This window comes from Trichechus manatus, unplaced genomic scaffold, assembly GCF_000243295.1.
Source record: "Trichechus manatus latirostris isolate Lorelei unplaced genomic scaffold, TriManLat1.0 scaffold00055, whole genome shotgun sequence".
NCBI classification, from domain to species: domain Eukaryota; kingdom Metazoa; phylum Chordata; class Mammalia; order Sirenia; family Trichechidae; genus Trichechus; species Trichechus manatus.
This window is the reverse complement of record NW_004443991.1, coordinates 488,545-505,110: the sequence shown is the minus strand read 5'-3', so window position 1 is coordinate 505,110 and position 16,566 is coordinate 488,545. Positions and strand designations below refer to the sequence as shown.

General features: G+C 39.9%; 1 protein-coding gene across 1 annotated transcript in view; it reads right to left on the bottom strand.

The window, feature by feature from the left end:
* Nucleotides 1-16,566, bottom strand: part of CMSS1 (cms1 ribosomal small subunit homolog) — a 470,991-nt gene that overhangs the window by 438,492 nt on the left and 15,933 nt on the right. The gene's annotated exons all lie outside the window — the stretch shown is intronic.

Sequence of the window (16,566 nt, the reverse complement as noted above, 5' to 3'; positions counted from 1 at the left end):
CTGAAGCTTGACACTGGCCAGATGAAAGATCTGGAAAAGTGGAGTGACTGGGGGGGAAGGAGCACTTGAGGCAGGCAGACAGAAGACCAGGTTCTGGGCCACGCCTTTTCTAGTCAGCTGTGAGTCCCTGCACAAGGCATTTAAACTCTGTGAAATAAGAGAATTGGACTTGGTGATCTCTAAGATCACATCTAGTTCTAACTTGTAATGATTTTTTAATTCTAAGTCTTGCCACCCTCCTTTAATCATTTAAAATCCCTTTGGAGCCCTGGTGGGCACTGGTTAAAGTGCCTGGCTGCTAAGCAAAAGGTCAGCGGTTCAAACCCACCAGCTGCTCCACAGGAGAAAGATGTGGCTGTCTGCTTCCATAAAGATTTACAGCCTTGGAAACCCTATAGGGCAGTTCTACTCTGTCTTATAGGGTTGCTATGAGTTGGAATTGACTTGACAGCAGTGGATTTGGTTAGAGATTTTGGAGAAATAAGGCTGGGATATACATAGACAAACGAATTACTGCATAAGTTTCTTTTCCTTCAGAATCTTAAAAGACATTACATTTCTCCTTCCTCATATTCCCACTTGTCATAACTACCAGATAGTCTTGGAAGAGTTCTCTCCTTCTCTAAGAATCTGTGAATTAACTCCTTTTGACCTATATTGTATCAGCTCTTTTTCCATTAGAGCAAGGTCCCTCAGCCTCAACATTATGACACTTTGGGTTGGATGACTCTTTGTGATAGGGGCTGTTCTGTGCATTATAGGATATTTAAGAGCATCCCTGGCCTCTACCAACTAGATGCCAAGTAGCATCCTTCCAACTGTGACAAACAATAATGTGCCCTGACATTGCCAAATACTACCTGGGGGGCAAAATCGCCATTGGACGAGAACCACTGCATCAGAGAGACGTGGACCAACTGACTCTATAAGCTAGTTCCTCTTTCACGTAACTTCTCTGGGAAAAATCAAGACAGCTTACTTGAAAACTCTTATGTCTGGTGTGCAGAGAAGAATATTGACTCTGACTAAAAATAAGCCTTAAAGCAATTTTAAAAATCTGCCCTAGAAGAGTTTTCCACTCACTTGACAGGCTGGCCCAAAGAATGTGCATATTCGAACATCTGTGGTTGTATTAATACCTTGTTTATAAGATGGTACCTTTGTTGGAGACAAATATTATAAACTAGACTTTCAGATGAGCTTTCCATTTCTCACATGCCTTTGAGAGATATAAAGAGAAGTCTAAACAACCAACCACCTTTGCCTTAATAAGGAAAAAAATAGGTTTCAGCAGGATTCGAAAGAACTTAAGAGATAAGTCCCTCTACTGTTTAGGCCTTTCTAAAGAGTTCTGCGGAATTTCAATTCCCTCTGTGTTACTTACAGCCACCAGAGGCATGAATGTTTTCTAGGAGAATACATGCTTACTTCATTCCTGAACAAATCACTTACAAGAATGAACTGACAAGTATTTATTTGCCAGAATCCAATACCGCTCGCTGCTGTCTAGACAACTGCGTAGATGTAAGATTTAGAATCTAAGGCAGGAGTTGAGGACTACCTTTAAAAGGTAGTTAGGAACACAGTGCACAGAAGGAATTGTATAGACAGTACTACAGGAGTTTGGAGGAGGAGCAGGTTACTCTGGTGTGGAGAGAAGGGATAAAGTTTCAGAAATAGATGAGATCTGATCAGGGGCTGGGGGATGAGGATGAACTGGGATAGAGAGAGACAGGGAGGGTGCCCACAAGAGCAGAGGTGTGGGGACAGGAAGGACAGCAGAAAACCAACACTTGAGAAACAATGAGCAGCACAGCATGGCTTAAGCTGAGAGGGCCAGGCTAGGGTAAGGCTTAGAAGGGTCAGGTCCAGCTGGACTGTGAAGAGCTTTAAATACTGAGCTAGAGAGAGCTGTGTCCTCACAGGAAGCTTTTGGGCAGTTAGGGAATATAACAGAGGGAATAAAGCTAACCCTTTATGTAATATTATTTCACTTAATCTTTACAACAACACTGTAAAGTAGATGTTATCACAGTTTCAGAGTTGAAAAAAAGTACAACTCTGACAAGGGAAGTTGCTCCAGGTCACTCCATTAGTATGGGATGAAACTGAGATGTGAAGACAGGTCTTTCTCCATTGTGTCATTCTCTTTCCATGACAACATATTGAGAAGCCACCTCAGTAAGAGGGAAGCATAATAAATTGCACTCAATCCTCTCCACTACTCATGCGGACAGACAGGTTGCCGAAAATTACCTCCCTACGCTCTACCTCACAAATCTGCCACTTCAGCCAGAACACTCAGAATGCCTCCTCAACATCCTCAGGGCCTTCCCCTTCTTCCTCCCCACTTCTCTACGTGGGTAGAATTCCCACTTCTCATCAAGTGAAATCCAACCCACACTGAAAGCTCTGGTTCAAGTTTCACCTCTTTTAAAAACCTTCCGTATCACCACAGCTGAGCGAACTGCATCTCCTTCCAAGTCCTTCCATTTCCCTGAAACTGTTCAGGTACCAAGAGATAACGCATGTGAGAAGCCAAGTCCCATACAAACGGGCAGACATGGGGAAGGCTGACCCAGTGATGGTGTTCAGGGTAGCAGATGGAAGAAAGCAGAACCAAGAAGCACAAGTCCTCATTAGACAGCTCTGTGCTCAGAGAACAATGGGTGGCAGACAGAACCCACCCCATCCCAGAGCAGGGTTCTATGAGCAAACGCCAAGCATGAAGAATGAGCTTGGATTGATCATTAGTATGTGTGGAGCAGGAGGTACGTGATCTGCCTCAAAAGCGGCTAGGGTGAAAATGATCCATAGAAGCATCACAACCATGCATATCAAAGCTCATGGTAGATGGCTGCCTTGATAGCCCTAACGACCCAAACCAAAATATAGTTGCTGTCTAGTTGACTCTGACTCATGGCAACCCCATGCGTGCAAAGTAGAACTATGCTCCACAGAATTTTTAATGGCTGATTTTTCAGAAGTAGATCACCAGGCCTTTCTTCCGAGACACCTCTGGGTGGACTCAAACCTCTGGCCTTTTGGTTAGCAACTGAGAATGTTAACCATTTACACCACCCAGGGACTCCAGATGATGACCCAACACCTCCAGAAAAGGTGATCAAGGAATCAAGGTCTGTTGTTGTTGCTGTTAGGTGCTGTCAAGTAAATTCTCCCTCATAGCAACCCTATGTACAACAGAACAAAACACTACCTGGTCCTGTGCCATCCTCACAATCATTGCTATGTTTGAGTCGTTTGTTGCAGCCACTGTGTTAATCCATCTTACTGAGGGACTTCCTCTTTTTGGCTGACCCTCTACTTTACCAAGCATGATGTCCTTCTCCAGGGACTGGTCCCTCCTGATAACATGTCCAAATTACGTGAGACGAAGTCTTGCCATCCTCGCTTCTAAGGGGCATTCTGGCTGTACTTCTTCCAAGATAGATTTGTTCGTTCTTCTGGCAGTCTGTGGTATATTCAATATTCATTGCCAACACCTAATTCAAAGGCATCAATTCTTCTTTAGTCTTCCTTATTTATTGTCCAGCTTTTGCATGCATATGAGGTGACTGAAAATAACCGTGGCTTGGGTCAGGCGTACCTTAGTCCTCAAAGTGACATCTTTGCTTTTTAACATTTTAAAGAGGTCTTTTGCAGCAGATTTGCCCAATGCAAATTGAAGTATAGTGAAAGGATACAACCCTCAGGCACACCTTTCCTGATTTTAAACCACACAGTATCCCCTTGTTCTGTTCAAATGACTGCCTCTTGATCTATGTACAGGTTCCGCACGAGCACAATTAAGTGTTCTGGGATTCCCATTCTTCACAATGTTATCCATAATTTGTTATGATCCATATAGTCAAATGCCTTCGCATAGTCAATAAAACATAGGTAAACATCTTTCTGGTATTCTCTGCTTTCAACCAAGATCCATCTGACATCAGCAATGATATCCCTTATTCCATGCCCTCTTCTGAACCTGGCTTGAATTTCTGGCAGTTCCCTGTCGATGTACTGCTGGAACCATTTTTGAATTATCTTCAGCAAAATTTTACTTGTGTGCGATATTAATGATACTGCCTGATAATTTCATTCTGTTGGATCGTCTTTCTTTGGAATGGGACAGAAATATGGATCTCTTTCAGTCAGGTGGCCAGGTAGCCGTCTTCCAAATTTCTTGGCATAGATAAGTGAGCACCTCCAGCATTACATCCGTTTGTTACACCACCTCAACTGGTATTCCATCTATTCCTGGAACCTTGATTTTTTGCCATTGTCTTCAGTGCAGCTTGGACTTCTTGATCAGATGCTACCTCCTGAAATGGCTGAATGTCAACCAATTCTTTTTGGCACAGTGACTTTGTGTATTCCTTCCATCTTCTTTTGATGGTTCCTACATTGTTCAGTATTTTGCCCATAGAATCCTTCAATATTGAAACTCGAGACTTGAATTTTTTCTTCAGTTCTTTCAGCTTGAGAAATGCCATCTAGAAACAAGCACCACCAACCTAGCCCAGAGGTGGTGGGACTTATGCCTTTGCAGAAGCCTCGAAAATCTCCCTATATGGTATACCCTAATTGAGGAGTTCCATTTCTCAGGCAACTTCATAACTTAATAAGGAAAGACTGATGCTCCCAAAATCTCTCTCTCTTTTTTTTAAATAAGCACTGTGCATTTTCCCAGCTCGGGGGAGAAGTGTCAAAGTTCATCTTTGTCCCTCTCCAAATTCTGCTTCCAATTCAGGAGTAACAACTGTAAGCCAAGAAAGCATCCCAAAGAAAAACTGCAGTTTCAAAGGAAAGTCTTCAAGTTGGCCTCCTCTGTCCCCTCTGGTAACAATTAAAAGGCATATAAAGACCTGCTTCAATGCAGCCACTCTTGAAACAGCTCAGAGCAATCCCACAAGAACACATTACTATTCTCCACTATTGGTAGGGTGGCTGGTTTGTTTTCTTTTCTCTTAAAAAAAAAAATAGAGCTATATTCCTATTCTCCTGACTTTTAATGGCGTTCTTGCCTAGATTTATTGCTATCAGTCAGTTCTAAAGCCACAAAAAACTGCAGTTTGCAGTTTTATAGAAAAAGAAGTTAACTAAAAACTACAACAGATCCCCAAAGGATCCATAACGTAAGAGACGTCTAAACACCTGACAGTCCCTTTAGGGCAACAGGGAGGGGGTCAGTGGGTAGGGATCAAGCTGAGAAGGATGGTATCTCTCATAGTGACAAACATAAGCAGCCCAAGTTTTTCATAGAAAACTTTTTTCCTGATATAAAAATAATACATATTTAAAACCAAAACTTGTTGGCGTCGAGTTAATTCCAACTCAGAGCAGCCCTCTAAGACAGCAGAACTGCCCCAAAGAGTTTCCAAGGCTATAATCTTTAGGGAAGCAGACTGTCACATCTTTCTCCTGCAGAGTGGCTGGTGGGTTGGAACTGTCAACATTTTTTTTGGGTTAGCAGCTGAGCGCTTTAACCACTGCACCACCAGGGAATACATATTTACTACAGGAATTTTGGAAAATATAAAAAAGTTAAACTAATAAATAAAAGCCACCCATAATCCCTTGAATCATCTTATTAAAGCTCAATTTAAACACTTCTCCTATGCCTGCTTCATAGGATTTACAACAGAAAAGACTGTCAGAGCTGCTGATTTTAGTTTCTAAGAAAGGCAATGAGAGGGCTATAAGAACAATGGACAATTTATGACTGTTTTTTTTAGGCCGAACTCATCAACTATAGCCCTATTCCAGGCTTTCTCAGACTGCCAATGAGGAAGGAAATGTGCGATGGAGGTGGGGGGGATCCTGTCCTTAAGCCATGCCTCTGTGCCAAGGCATTGCAGACCCCCCCTCCCCAGAGTGCAAGTTTATATAATCGTCTGCTAAGCCCAGACACAATGGCCAAGGGGCCGCTAGGTCACTGGATGACAGCAGCAGGATTTCCTCTCCCCTGGCAGGCCAAGAAGGGCCTGGGTAATGGCTTAATCACTGTGCATTGTTCAAGTAATGGGAAGAAAACGCCTCTGAAGGTGACTGTTCTCAGGACTAGTTACACTCTTATCAGTCAGTAGGGGCTGGTAGCCTTGTGCAGGAAATGTGGGCACAGGGTAGAGCCTGACAAAACTCACCTCACAGGCTCTGGGAAAGGGCTGAAGAAGTACCTATGATGTGAGGCTCTCTCAGTCATTTGAATGGTATCAACTACTTCTCTATGATGACTCTGAAAGCAACAGCCCCAAATTTCCAAAGCCTACCCAACAGTTCTACGCGGAACTTCACACTTAGCTTGTGGTCCCTCAGTGCACTGTGTCTCTTGATCTGCTCTTTGTTCGAATTCTGGTGATGGTCATCTACTTTCTGCTCATCTCCCAGATCCAATTAGCCCCCCTGCCCTGTTGCTTCTTTCTCTGTCTCCTCCTTTCTATTTGTGCTGCTATTCCCCAAATCTAGACCTTAGTACAGATGGTGCTGTAAAATAATTAATCTCTCTACATTTAACTCCTCCCATCTCTAATCAACTCTTCATCCTGTTGCTAATGATCTTCCTAAAACACAGTTCTGATCAGGGCAATTCTCCAGCCTCACCCCTCCCTCCCCCAAATCATCACTGTCTTACCATTAATTAGAGCCCAAAGTCCGTAATTTCTACATAGCCCTCATTTCTCGCCTTATCTACCTTGGAAACTTAGGACATACCCTGCACCCTCACCAGTACTGACAGCCCTCCCACACACCTTTGCTCAGGCTGCTCCTAGGGCTGAAATGTTCTCTTTTTCCTCACATTGAAATCCCACTCATCCCTCAAGTGCCACTTCTTCTAGAAAGCCTTCCTCATTAGTTTCACAGTCTTCCTCTGGGTTTCCAAAACTCTTACATTTGTACCCCTACTACAGTATTTCATTCTGCCTGTGCTATAATTCTTTTTATAGCCCCACCAATACTAAAATCTCCTGATGGCAAGAATCAGCTATCATTTATTTTTGAAACCTTTACAGCAATGTTTCTCAAGATGGAGTCACTGTCTACCTTCATCAGATTCACCTGGGACTCTGCAGATTTCCAGACCTATTAAGTCCAATGCAGGGAATCTGCATTTTAACAAGCTCCCTGGTCAATCTCAGGCATGTAAAGGAACGACTATCCAACATTACACAGGGCTCACACCGCACTGCAGGGTCGCTATGAGTTGGAATCAACTCGATGGCGGGGGTTTATTCTGTTTATTTGTTTGACAAAGTCTCCCATGGCTAATGGCTCTCTCGGCAGCCAGAGCCGCATGTGTTTTCTTCCTAAATCACAGAATGCCAGGGTCAAGGGACTTTACAGGTGATCTGGTAGAACTGTTTCACTCATGTTTTCAGGTGAACTCTAAAAAGAAAGACCAACTACCAGCAGACCAAATAGGACAAGGAAGGAAAATGATGCATGAAGGGTCCTTTTCTAGAGCAGAGATGGTTAGAAACATAGCTCAGGAATCAAGCACTGCTTCTTCAGCTGCTCCAGCTCCTATACTTGGTAATATATATCTAACGCTTAACTAGGGAGAGGGCAGGACAAGGGAGAAAGCAGGAAAACAAGAAAGGTAAAGCAGTCAAATTCTGTAAGTTACGATTATGAAAACAGGCATCTTAAGAACAGATAGATACAAGGAAAAAGACAAAAATAACAATAATGATGACAATAGTAACAACTACCATTTATCTGGCACTTTGGATATGCCAGGGACTTTTCCACACAGTGCCTCTACTCTCCAAAGAAACCTTGCAAGTTGGTATTTTAATCCCCATCTTACCAATGAGGAAACTGAGGTTTGCGTAGGCTAAATGGCCTGCTCAAGCAATGAAGGAATGAGGGGAAAAAGAAAGCTGAGATAAAAGAAAAACTTGACAGATGAATATAAAGAAAATAAACAAGGAAGACAACCATTCAAGGTTAGTATATTTTAACATATTTCTATATGTGATCGTATGTGTCTGGGCACAGAATGGAAGCAACCGGGTTAAGAAGAATTTTGAAAACTATATTTAAAGTATATTCTTGGACTGCCCCCACTGCCTATGGTATAATCACCACAGAAAAGGAGATTGGGACATGACTGGTTATGACCACAAAACCACGTTACATTATAAAATAAAGGGACCAATTTATTCTAAACTTTAGCTCAGAAACCAGACAACCGTCTAATATAAATCATAGAACTGGAATTCTATTTAAAACCAAATGTTCTCTCACAGAAGGTTAACGGGAATGAGCTAATCAAACTATAGTTTCCTTTTGAAGAATTCCTTGCATATAAAACTGTAAAACTCTCAGTGATAAAGTTTTATGGTATAATGGGGAAGTACTGAGAAAATCAAGAGGAAAAAGTCAAAGCATCATATGAAATTTTGGGCCATCTGCCACATTCATGATCTGTTATTTCCACTTTTTCCCCCCAAATTAGCAGTGATTTGCCAAACAATATAAAAGACAAAAGAAAAGGCAATAATACTTCAATTTTTTTTTCTCCAGTTTAGCATTTCCTCCTTTTCATCACCAAATCCATCATCATTACTTATGTACTTTCCCATTAAACACTGAGATAAAAACAAAAATACAAAAACAATGTCATTTGATAACACATGGCCTTGACCAAGCATTCCACAGCTGGGTTCCTGAGGGAATTAGGCAGCCCTGAATTGCCCCCTAAGCCCACCCAATTACCACAAACCAAACTGATCTAAAGTATCTGGGAGTCATGATCCTCTCAACCTCTAGAGCTAAAGGTGTGAGGTGGAGGCCTGCAGCCCTGGAGTCAGGAGCACTCCCAAGGGAACACGGCTTTCTTACACAACATGCTGTCAATAGGTCTCCAGAAAGCTTAAAGCACTTACAAAATTCATTTCATTTACAGAAAGGGAAACATCCCAACTCCAGCTGTTTCACTAGGATCTGATAGCTTCCCCATAAATGCTGATTTTGTTCTGGTGTATTTTCAGATATCTGCCCTTCATGATAATGTAAAAGAGGACAAGGGTCAAGTAGAAAGTGGGATATAGAGCTAAGACTTCTAATAAAACTGAAGACACTTTAAGCTTTCTGTATTTCTTTTGGTCATTAAGGCTCACTGCCATCTTATGACTCACTGCAACTAGAGAGTCTTGCAGATTGCTAGGATTTCTTTTTTTAAGACCCTATGGACTAAATGGGGTCCTGGTGGCAGAGTGGTTAAGTGTCTGGCTGTTAACCAAAAAGGCTGGCAGTTCAAATCTACCAGCCGCTCCCTGGAAACCCTATGGGGCAGTTCTACTCTGTCCTATAGGGTTGCTATAAGTCAGGATCAACTTGAAGGCAACAGGCTTGGTTTTGGTTTTAGTTTATGGACCAAATGGAGCCCTGGTGGTACGGTGGTTAAGAGCTCGGCTGCTAACCAAAAGGTTGGCAGTTCAAATCCACCAGCTGCTCCTTGGAAACTGTATGGGGCAGTTCTACTCTGTCCTATAGGGTTGCTATGAGTCAGAATGGACTTGATGGCAACTTTTTTTTTTTTTTTAACGGACAGAATAAGCCAACAGCTTTAGAATTTAATAAATACATTTCACAAATATACTCCTTTTCTTTCTACAGCTCCCTAGATAGAGCCAATGCCTCTGCCTCTGTGAATTTGGCATCCTTTGTGTTGTGTGGTGTTAGATGCTGTCCTTTAGACATCCCTTAGACACTTGTAATCCATTCCAAACCCCAATCTCCATGCTGAACTGAGTTAAACTTTTTTTTAAAGTCTTTTTTTTTTTTTTTTTCTGTCAATGAGCTTTCCAACTTGATTAATCTCCTCCAAGACATCTGCTTTCTGATAAAACCCAGGAGCCTCCAACCCTGAGTAGAACATTCACTGTGTGGTCTTAAAAGAGCCATATGCATAGATTCCTCTCGCAACATGCACTCCAAATTTGGAAAACTGTCTTGGAGCTATTTGACATAATGGTGTATAAAAATGATCCAAGAAATGACACATTTTAAAGCTCCATACCTCATTTACTGAAACATGTCCAAGAATAAAATTCATACAAGAAAAAAATACAGCATGATTTTTAAAGATTTGGAAATGACATTTAGGGGTGTCCTAGTAAAATAACCAGCCTTTGCTGCCATCTAGAGGTAAAAACTATGTAGTGAAAGCTAGAGTTACCAAGAAAACTTGCAGCATCAACAGTGTGCAGAAATAATCAGAGACCAATCATTTTTGGGCAGCTGACCCTACCAATGACCACCATCCTAAGCCACACTGTCTTCACCAATACATAACACTGTTGCTTAAAAGACACAAGCCCTATCAACACTGTGTTCTATGCCAACTGGATTATCAACAGATATCAGGAGTAATTAACCACTTTTGAAGCTCCTTGAAAACTCACATGCACATATCCCACTCCTAGGCAGCAAGAGTCAGTAGGTATTGAGGTGGGACCTGGACATCTGCAGTGTTCTAAAATCCCCTTCCATGTAAAGCATCCTTCCAGGTAACTGCTGGTCTTCAGGGCCATGAAGTTCTGAACTTGTACAGTGCTAAACCACCTCTACCCAGGTAAGCCAGAGTTCCAGGAGAAAGAAAAGCTAAAGTTTCCGTCTAAAGGAGAGACTCCTATGGCAGAATTCCTCAAAGTGCGGTGGGCCGACCACATGCATCACAAAGAATCACCCTTAGAATCTGTGAAAAATGTGGATTCCCAGACACCTCCACAGTCAAAATGATCACAATTTCTAGGGGTAAGGGGCCAAAACCTGCAATTTCAATAGGATCCCAACATAGTTTTTTGTACACTAAATAAGAGAACCAATCTAAATCATGAAAAAGTTAAAGGATATCGCAGAAGTCTATCTCTGAAAGGCTATGATTATCAACAGACTTAACTGAGTCCATCACTGCGTTCAACTGCAGCTTCTACTGCTCACCGCATGGACAACATGGTTGATGTTCACAGAAATGTCCTCATCTCTAAGGTGTTCCCTCCCTCTTTCTCTCTTTCTTCCTTAATATAATTTACTGTTGCTGTTTCTGATTGTATATTTATTATAGAAAATACAGAAAATGTAAGAAAAATAAAAGGCACCTATAACCCCACTAACCAAAGTGAACCACTGATAGCACTGGTGTAGTTTTTTTCTAATATTTTCTCTTCACACATACATATTTAAAGCATGTATATAGTTTACAATCCTGCTTTTAACGTTTCTTAAACATTTTCCTATATCCTCAAAAGCATCAGTGTTTAAAAACAGCATAAAATTGTCATGTGGCTATACCATAATTCATTTTACCCATCCTTGATTGTTGACATTTGAACTATGTTCATTTTTCACCATTATAAATAATGCTAAAACAAATATCCTTGTAGGCATCTCTGATTTCCTAAACAAGATCCCTAGCAATGAAATGACTGAGTCATAGGTTGTAAGTTTTAAGGTTCCTGATGCACACTACCAAATTGCTCCCATAATCATTGTTGAGGCTACCCATCTCACCAAACCCTGACTGGCAACAAAAATAAAACAACAACAACAAAAAACACTTTTGCCTATTTAAGAGGTAAAAAGGTTGAAGCAGCACTTCAGCACTGAAGATGAGACCAGGAAGTCAAGCTGAGAGGTAGGAACACCACCTATAAACATCACTTATAAAGAGAATATTAATCTCAGAACATCAACGTCTCATTGGCTATGTTCAGGATAAAGCACAAAAGATGTCGGTAAGAATAAGCACACACACTCTTCTAGCACCTAGGCAGAGAAGATTGAGTAAATGAACCAAAAGAAGGCATATCCCCATATAGTTTATCCTTAATCAAGGGACCATATTTTTAGCCAAGTCTGTGTAATGGTTCTTTCAATGTCATATTTAGGTCACTATATAAATTTGGACAAAGTTTAAATAAGTGAGTTTGTACATAAACAAATGGACTTCACTGTACTTTATTACTACAGTAAAAATGTGGAAACAAAAATTTCTAAATAATGAAAAACAATATAAGATGAGCTCCCATAAAAACTGTTTACAAATTTATGATGAAAATGACAACGCAGTGTTTAAAGATTGTATTTATGAGCTCATAGCAAGGAAAGAATGACAAAACCAAAGGAAGCAAAAATAACAATAAACAACTCTGGATTATAATGGGAGAGCTACAGCTAACTGAGGAACCTCCTTCCATCTCTTTACCAACAAGTATTGTTATCCAAGGGTATTTTTTCTCCCCCTTAACGAATGAAAATAAGAGTGTTCCTTGCTTTGGAGAGCCCTGGGGGCACACTGGTTAAGAGCTCGGCTGCTCACCTAAAGGTCCCCAGCTAGAATCTACCAGGTGCTCCTGGGAAACCCTATGGGGCAGTTCTACTCTGTCCTATAGGGTCACTATGAGTTGGAATTGACTGAATAACACTTAATAACAACAACAATGGCTAACGATAGTGAGCACCTTTTCATGTATTTATTGGCCTTTGGTGAAGTGTCTATTCATGTCCTTTGCCCATTTTGTGATTGGGTTGCTTTTTATTGTTGAGTTTTTGAAGTTTGTTGCATATTTTAGAGATTAAACTTTCATCAGATATGTCATTGTCAATTTTTTTCCCCCAGTATGTAGGTTCTCTTTTTACTCTCTTGGAAAAGTCTATTGATAAGCGTAATAATTTAATTTTTAGGAGGTCCCAGTTATCTACTTTATCTTTTGGAGCTTGTGCACTTTTAGTTATGCTTGATATTCTATTTATGCCAAAAATTAGGGCCCCTAGCATTGTCCCTATGTTTTCTGTCATGAAATTTATATTGTTTTAGGTTTTACACTTATGTCTTTTATCCATTTTGAGTTAGTGTTTGTGTATGGGGGTGAAGTATGGATTCTGTTTTATTTTCTGCAAATGGATATCCAGTTTTGCCAGCACTGTTTGTTGAAGATCAGGTGTCCATAGGTGGATGGAGTTAGTTCTGGATTCTCAATTCTGTTCCATTAGTCTGAGTCTGTCATTGTACCATTACCAGGCTGTTTTGATGACCAGCTGTATAGTAGGTTCTGAAATCGGGTAGCGCGAGGCCTCCCACTTTGTTCTTTCTCAGTAATGTTTTACTTATCCAGAGGCTCTTTCTTTTCCATATAAAGTTGGTGATTAGTTTTTCCATCTCATTAAAGAATGCTGTTGGAATTTGGATCAGGATTGCACTGTATCTACCGATTGCTTTGCACAGCATTGACATTTTCAGAATGTTAAGCCTTCCTATCCATGAGCATGGTAGGTTTTTCCATTTATGAAGGTATCTTTTGGTTTTTTGCAGTAGTGTTTTTGTAGTTTTCTTTGTATAAGTCTTTTACATCCGTAGTTAGGTTTACTCCTAAGTATCTTATCTTTCAGGGGACTATTGTAAATGGTATTGTTTTCCTATTTCCTTTTTCGGAGTTCTCTTTGTTAGTATAGAGGAATCTGACTGATTTTTGTATGTTGATCTTGCACGCTGCCACTTTGCTGAATTCTTCTATTAGTTCCCGTAGCTTTCTTGTGGATTCCCTGGGATTTTCTACGTATAGGATCGCATTGTCTGCGAGTAGGGATAGTTTTACTTCTTTCTTACAAACCTGGATGCCCTTTTGCTCCCTTTCTTGTCTTATTGCTCCAGCTAGGACTTCCAGTACAATGTTGAATAAGAGTGGTGACAAAGGGCATCCTTGTCTGGTTCCTGTTCTTGGGGGGAATGCTTTCAGTCTCTTTCCATTGAGAATAATGTTGGCTGTTGATTTTGTGTATATGCTCTTAATTATGTGAAGAATTTCCCTTCTACTCCTATTTTGGTGAGAATTTTTATCAGGAATGGGTATTGGACTTTATCAAATGCCTTTCCTGCATCGATTGAGATGATCATGTGATTCTCTTCCTTTGTTTTATTTATGTGTTGTATTACATTGATAGATTTTTCTAACATTGATCCATCCTTGCATATCTGGTATGAATTCCACTTGGTCATGATGTATTATTTTTTTTGATTCTCTGTTGGATTCTACTGGCTAGAATTTTGTTGAGAATTTTTACATCAATCTTCATGAGGGATACTGGTCTATAATTTTCTTTTTTAGTGGTGTCTTTGTCTTGCTTAGGTATTAGGGTTATGCTGGCTTCACAGAATGAATTCGGGAGTATTCCTTCCTCTTCTATATTCTGGAATAGTTTGCGTAGTACTGGTGTCAACTCTTCTCTGAATATTTGGTAGAATTCTCCATTGAAGTCATCCAGGCCAGGGCTTTTCTTCTGTTAGTAGTTTTTTTTGTTTTTTTTTTTCATGACTTCTTCAATTTCTTCTTTTTTTATAGGTCTGTTCAGATTTTCTATCTCAGCTTGTGTTAGTTTAGGTAGGTAGTGTGTTTCTAGAATTTGTCCATTTCCTACAGGTTTTCAAATTTGTTGCAGTATAATTTTTCGTAGTATTCTGTTATGATCCTTTTTATTTCAGTTGGTTCTGGTATGATGTCACCCATCGCATTTCTTATTTGGGTTATTTGTATCTTCTTTTTTTCTTTTGTCAAGTTGGCCAGTGGTTTGTCAATTTTATTGATCCTTTCAAAGAATCAGCTTCTAGTCTTGTTGATGGTTTCAACAGTTTTTCTGTTTCCTATTTCATTTATTTCTGCCCTAATTTTTATTATTTCCTTTCTTCTGGCGGCTGTGGGCTTTTTTTGCTGCTTTTTCTATTTGTTCAAGCTGCAGGTAAAGGTGTTGATTTTGGCCCTTTCTTCTATTTTGATGTGTGCATTTATTGCTATAAATTGGCCTCTGAGTACTGCTTTTGCTGTGTCCCAAAGGTTTTGGTATGTTGTATTTTCATTCTTATTTGATTCTAGGAATTTTTTTTACTTCCTTTTAATTTCTTCTATTACCCAGTGGTTATTAAGCATGCCATTATTCAGTTTCCAAGTATTTTTTTTCCTTGTTCTTCCCGTTACCGATTTCTAATTTCATAGTGTTGTGATCTGAGAAGATGCTTTATATTATTTCAGTATTTTTTAATTTATTGAGCCTTGCTTTGTGGCCTAGGATACAGTCTATTCTATAAAATGATCCATGTGCACTGGAGAAGAATGTGGACTGCGCTGCTGTTGGGTGCAGTGCTCTGTATATGTCTATGAGGTCAAGCTGGTTGATTATGCTATTTGGATCGTCTGTATCTTTGCTGAGTTTCTTTCTAGTTGTTCTGTCCATTGTCAAAAGTGGTGTGTTAAAATCTCCTGCTGTTACTGTAGAACTGTCTATTTCTCTTTTCATTTCTGTTAGAGTTTATGTGTTTTGGAGCTCTGTCATTGGGGGCGTAGATATTTATTATGGTTATGTCCTCCTGATGGATTGATCTCTTAATCATTACATAATGTTTTTCCTCGTCTCTTATGATGGAGTTTGATTTAAAGTCTATTTTATCAGAGATTAATATTGCTACTCCTGCTCTTTTTTGGTTACTGTTTGCTTGATATATTTTTCCATCCTTTGGTTTTTAACCTCTTTATGTCTTTGTTTTTAATGTGTGCCTCTTGTACACAACATATTGATGGGTCATGTTTTTTAAATCCATTCTGCCACTCTGTCTCTTCGCTGGTGCACTTAAACCATTTACATTCAGTGTGATTACTGATGGATATGAATTTACTGCTATTATTTTGTTATGCGTTTTGTGGCGTTGACAGTTTCTTTGTTCTGCTTAATCTTCTGTGCTGAGTTTTTTGTTCATGGATTGTCTTTTCATTTCCTTCGTTTTTGTTGATTTTGTGTTTACTGAGTCTTTTTCATTTTTTTCTTTATTTTGGTACATAGGTTTGCTGATTTTCTTTGTGGTTACTGTACAAGGTTTACCTTTATCATCCTATGTTTAAAACAGTCTGTTATTTTTAGATATAGCCTTGACTTCCTTTCCATAAGGAAATTCTGTAGCTATACCATTCACTCCCCCTTTTTGTTTTGAAGCTGTCATCAATTTCAGATTGACATCTCTGGTTCCGTTTTTGGTTCTGTAGCTTTATTTTAATTTCTGTATCTGGGTTGGCATCTTGGTGATGTTGTCATGTGGCTTGTTTGCAGGTTGGTGTCTGCTGTCCTTCATTCTCTATCTGAAGGACTCCTTTTAATATTTCTTGTAAGGATGATCTGGTTTTAACAAATTCCCTTAGTTTTTGTTTATCTGGGATGTCCTAATTTCACCATTGTATTTGAGAGACAATTTTTGGAGGTATATGATTTTCTTGGCTGGCAAATCTTTTCTTTCATTGCCATCTTGCCTGATTGGTCTCTGCCGAGAAATCAGAGCTTAGTCTTACTAGAGTCCCTTTGTAGGTGATACTTTGTTTTTCCTGAGCTGCTCTCAGAATTCTCTCTTTATCTTTGGACTTGGAAAGTTTGATTATGATATGTCTTGGTGACTTTCTTTTGGAGTCTGTCTTGTATGGGATTCGTTGAGTTTCTTGGACGGAAATCTTCTCATCTGTCATGATATTGGGAAACTTTTCTTCCAAAAAATCTTCAAAAACTGTTTTTTTTTTTTTTTTT